The sequence below is a fragment of the Nilaparvata lugens genome, chromosome 9, assembly GCF_014356525.2.
Source record: "Nilaparvata lugens isolate BPH chromosome 9, ASM1435652v1, whole genome shotgun sequence".
Classification (NCBI taxonomy): domain Eukaryota; kingdom Metazoa; phylum Arthropoda; class Insecta; order Hemiptera; family Delphacidae; genus Nilaparvata; species Nilaparvata lugens.
In genome coordinates this window covers 6,280,848-6,286,428 of record NC_052512.1, presented here as the reverse complement: position 1 = coordinate 6,286,428, position 5,581 = coordinate 6,280,848, and positions in this window count along the sequence as shown.

Genomic DNA, 5,581 nt, shown 5'->3' with positions numbered 1-5,581 from the left:
GAGAGTAGCTTTCAATAGACCTCTACTCTTGTGCAGGTTTACACGTTTTGAGCACCTCTGGATTAGGAGTTATAATCGATTTTTTGATTTACCATATAGTACATGGTACATACTATTAGTGGGAATTACTTGAGAACTGTGATGGCTCAAAACGTCAATTCCTGCTGAATGTTACTTCTCATAGACCTCTACTCTTGTGCAGGTTTACACGTTTTGAGCACCTCTGGTTTAGGAGTTATAATTGGTTTTTTGATTTACCATATAGTACATGGTACAAACTATGAGTGGGAATTACTTGAGAACTGTGATGGCTCAAAACGTCAATTTCTGCTGAGAGTAGCTTCCCATGGACCTTTACTCTTGTGCAGGTTTCCACGTTTCGAGCACCTCTAGTTCAGGAGTTATGATTGGTTTTTTGATTTACCATGTAGTACAGGAGACATAATATGAGTGGGAATTACTTGAGAACTGTGATGGCTCAAAACGTCAATTTATACTGAGAGTAGCTTCTCATAGACCTCTACCCTTGTGCAGGTTTCCACATTTTTAGCACTTCTAGTTCAGGAGTTATAATTGATTTTTTGATTTACCATATAGTACATGGTACATACTATGAGTGGGAATTACTTGAGAACTGTGAAGGCTCAAAACGTCAATTTCTGCTGAGAGTAGCTTCTCATAGACCTCTACTCTTGTGCAGGTTTACACGTTTTGAGCACCTCTGGTTTAGGAGTTATGATTGATTTTTTGATTTACCATAAAGTACATGGTACATACTATGAGTGGGAATTACTTGAGAACTGTGATGGCTCAAAATGTCAATTTCTGCTGAAAGTTACTTCTCATAGACCTCTACTCTTGTGCAGGTTTACACGTTTTGAGCACCTCTAGTTCAGGAGTTATAATTGATTTTTTGATGTACCGTATAGTACATGAATCATACTATGAGTGGGAATTACTTGAGAACTGTGATGGCTCGAAACGTCAATTTCTGCTGAGAGTAGCTTCTCATGGACCTCTACTCTTGTGCAGGTTTCCACGTTTTGAGCACCTCTAGTTCAAGAGTTATAATTGGTTTTTTGATTTATCATATAGTACATGGTACATATTATGAGTGGGAATTACTTGAGAACTGTGATGGCTCAAAACGTCGATTTCTGCTGAAAGTTACTTCTCATAGACCTCTACTCTTGTGCAGGTTTCCACGTTTTGAGCACCTCTAGTTCAGGAGTTATAATTGATTTTTTGATTTACTGTATAGTACATGAACATACTATGATGGGAATTACTTGAGAACTGTGATGGCTCAAAACGTCAATTTCTGCTGAGAGTAGCTTCTAATAGACCTCTACTCTTGTGCAGGTTTACACGTTTTGAGCACCTCTGGATTAGGAGTTATAATCGATTTTTTGATTTACCATATAGTACATGGTACATACTATGAGTGGGAATTACTTGAGAACTGTGATGGCTCGAAACGTCAATTTCTGCTGAGAGTTACTTCTCATAGACCTCTACTCTTGTGCAGGTTTCCACGTTTTGAGCACCTCTAGTTCAGGAGTTATAATTGATTTTTTGATTTACTGTATAGTACATGAAACATACTATGAATGGGAATCACTTGAGAACTGTGATGGCTCAAAACGTCAATTTCTGCTGAGAGTAGCTTCCAATAGACCTCTACTCTTGTGCAGGTTTACACGTTTTGAGCACCTCTGGATTAGGAGTTATAATCGATTTTTTGATTTACCATATAGTACATGGTACATACTATGAGTGGGAATTACTAGAGAACTGTGATGGCTCGAAACGTCAATTTCTGCTGAGAGTAGCTTCTCATGGACCTCTACTCTTGTGCAGGTTTCCACGTTTCGAGCACCTCTAGTTCAGGAGTTATGATTGGTTTTTTGATTTACCATATGGTACAGGAGACATAATATGAGTGGGAATTACTTGAGAACTGTGATGGCTCAAAACGTCAATTTATACTGAGAGTAGCTTCCCATAGACCTCTACCCTTGTGCAGGTTTCCACATTTTTAGCACTTCTAGTTCAGGAGTTATAATTGATTTTTTGATTTACCATATAGTACATGGTACATACTATGAGTGGGAATTACTTGAGAACTGTGAAGGCTCAAAACGTCAATTTCTGCTGAGAGTAGCTTCTCATAGACCTCTACTCTTTTGCAGGTTTACACGTTTTGAGCACCTCTGGTTTAGGAGTTATAATTGATTTTTTGATTTACCATATAGTACATGGTACATACTATGAGTGGGAATTACTTGAGAACTGTGATGGCTCAAAACGTCAATTTCTGATGAAAGCTACTTCTCATAGACCTCTACTCTTGTGCAGGTTTCCACGTTTTGAGCAACTCTAGTTCAGGAGTTATAATTGATTTTTTGATTTACTATATAGTTAGCATTAAGTTAGCTCTCCAATTTTCGAGACGTCATATCTCAAAAACTGTGGGTGCTCAAAACGAAATAGAAGTTGCTCAAATCAGCTCAAAACGAGCTCAAAACGATGGTGTGTTTACTTTTTCGATTTCAAAAAGTGGAGAGCTGGCATTAAGTTGGCTCTCCAATTTTTGAGACGTCATATCTCGAAAACGGTGGGTGCTCAAAACAAAATAAAAGTTGCTCAAATCAGCTCAAAACGAGCTCAAAACGATGGCGTGTTTACTTTTTCGATTTTAAAAAGTGGAGAGCTGGCATTAAGTTGGCTCTCTAATTTTTGAGATGTCATATCTCGAAAACGGTGGGTGCTCAAAACGAAATAAAAGTTGCTCAAATCAGCTCAAAACGAGCTCAAAACGATGGCGTGTTCACTTTTTGATTCCGAAAAGTGGAGAGCTGGCATTAAGTTGGCTCTCCACTTTTTGAGACGTCGTATCTCAAAAACGGTGGGTGCTCAAAACGAAATAAAAGTTGCTCAAATCAGCTCAAAACGAGCTCAAAACGATGGCATGTTTGTTTTTTCGATTTTAAAAAGTGGAGAGCTGGCATTAAGTTGGCTCTCTAATTTTTGAGATGTCATATCTCGAAAACGGTGGGTGCTCAAAACGAAATAAAAGTTGCTCAAATCAGCTCAAAACGAGCTCAAAACGATGGCGTGTTTAGTTTTTCGATTTCGAAAAGTGGAGAGCTGGCATTAAGTTGGCTCTCCAATTTTTGAGACGTCATATCTCAAAAACGGTGGGTGCTCAAAACGAAATAAAAGTTGCTCAAATCAGCTCAAAACGAGCTCAAAACGATGGCGTGTTTGTTTTTTCGATTTCGAAAAGTGGAGAGCTGGCATTAAGTTGGCTCTCCAATTTTTGAGACGTCATATCTCAAAAACGGTGGGTGCTCAAAACGAATAAAAGTTGCTCAAATCAGCTCAAAACGAGCTCAAAACGATGGCGTGTTTAGTTTTTCGATTTCGAAAAGTGGAGAGCTGGCATTAAGTTGGCTCTCCAATTTTTGAGACGTCATATCTCAAAAACGGTGGGTGCTCAAAACGAAATAAAAGTTGCTCAAATCAGCTCAAAACGAGCTCAAAACGATGGCGTGTTTAGTTTTTCGATTTCGAAAAGTGGAGAGCTGGCATTAAGTTGGCTCTCCAATTTTTGAGACGTCATATCTCAAAAACGATGGGTGCTCAAAACGAAATAAAAGTTGCTCAAATCAGCTCAAAACGAGCTCAAAACGATGGCGTTGAGAGATTTCAAAAATATTTTAGTGGAGAGCCAACTTAATGTTGGTATATTGTTTATAAGACGAGAATATCCAATTATAATGGGCTGTGTTTTGATGGGATTAAGCTTGAGGCCATTTTTCTTCGTCCATTCCACTATCGAATTGATATCCTGATTCATTATTCCAACTGTTTCTTAATTTTTGTTATGGGACAGCTTAAATATATTTGAAGGTCGTCTGCATAAGTATGGAAACTGGAGAATTTGATAATGGAAGAAAGGTCATTAGCATACGAAGTGAAGAGGAGAGGGCCTAAAATTGAACCTTGTGGTACTCCATGCATAACGTTTTTCCAAGTAGACTTTTTGTCACCGACAGATACACATTGTTTCCTACCTAATAGATAGGATTTAAACCAAACTAACGAGTTGTGACTGAAACCAAGAATAGCCAACTTATTCAGAAGGTCAGGAGAGGTGCGGAAGGAGCGGGGGTGGTGAGGGGTACGTGGGATGGGTGCTATTGACTGGGGAGGGGGGAAAAGTCGTAAAAAAGCTTCTCAAATACGGCAAATGTCATCTACTTTCTTCTTCTTCTTCTTCTTCTTCTTCTTCTTCTTCTTCTTTCTTCTTCTTCTTCTTCTTCTTCTTCTTCTTCTTCTTCTTCTTCTTCTCCTTCTTCTCCTCCTTCTTCTCCTCCTTCTTCTCCTCCTTCTTCTCCTTCTTCTCCTCCTTCTTCTTCTTCTTCTTCTTCTTCTTCTTCTTCTCCTCCTTCTTCTTCCTTCTTCTTCTTCTTCTTCTCTTCTTCTTCTTCTTCTTTCTTCTTCTTCTTTCTTCTTCTTTCTTCTTCTTCTTCTTTTCTTCTTCTTCTTCTTCCTTCTTCTTCTTCTTTCTTCTTCTTCTTCTTATTCTTCTTCTTCTTTCTTCTTCTTCTTTCTTCTTCTTCTTCTTCTTTTCTTCTTCTTCTTTCTTCTTCTTCTTTCTTCTTCTTCTTATTCTTCTTCTTCTCTTCTTCTTCTTCTTCTTCTCTTCTTCTTCTTCTTCTTCTTTTCTTCTTCTTCTCTTCTTCTTCTTCTTCTTCTTCTCTTCTTCTTCTTCTTCTTCTTCTTCTCCTCTCGCAACGGAAATAGGCGATCATCAATGCAATTTGGATTCTATTGACTGCAGCTCGGAACAGAGATGTTGAGTCAATGTTGAACTCTCAGGTTCTTTAACCAGGATGTTTTCCTTCTTCCAGACCGGCGTCTTCCTTCAATCTTGCCCTCCATTATCAACTGCAGGAATCTGTACTTCTCATTGCTCATCACATGTCCAAAATACTGAAGCTTCTGACTCTTAATACCGTAAAGAACCTCCACTGTCGTCCCAATTCGTTCTAATACCTCAGAATTCCTCACCCTTTCTGATGCCTCGACACGTTCTCTGCTAACAACCATGAACTTTGTTTTGCGTACATTCATACACAATCCATACTTATTGCTGGTTTCATTCACATGCTTCAACAGCAGTTGGAGATCGTCTGCACTTCCAGCCAACAACACTGTGTCATCCGCATACCTGAGATTATTCACAACTTCACCATTGACAACCAGTCCACATGTGCATCCATCAAGAGCCTCAGAGAGGATTGCTTCTGAATATAAATTGAATAATGTTGGTGACAACACACAGCCCTGTCTTACCCCTCCACGAACTCCTACTTCTCTTGACAACTCCTTATCCTAATGTACTAATGTTATCATTACAGATATATCTTTTTCATCCTGCCAACTGAGTGCCTTTTTATTTTGACAAATTGTGGTTAGTTGATGTTTTCTAGATCTAATTGAATTCTGTTTTCTGTATACTTCTTTTCCTTCGAATAGAAAATTTAAATAGTCTTGAAATGAAATGTATGGA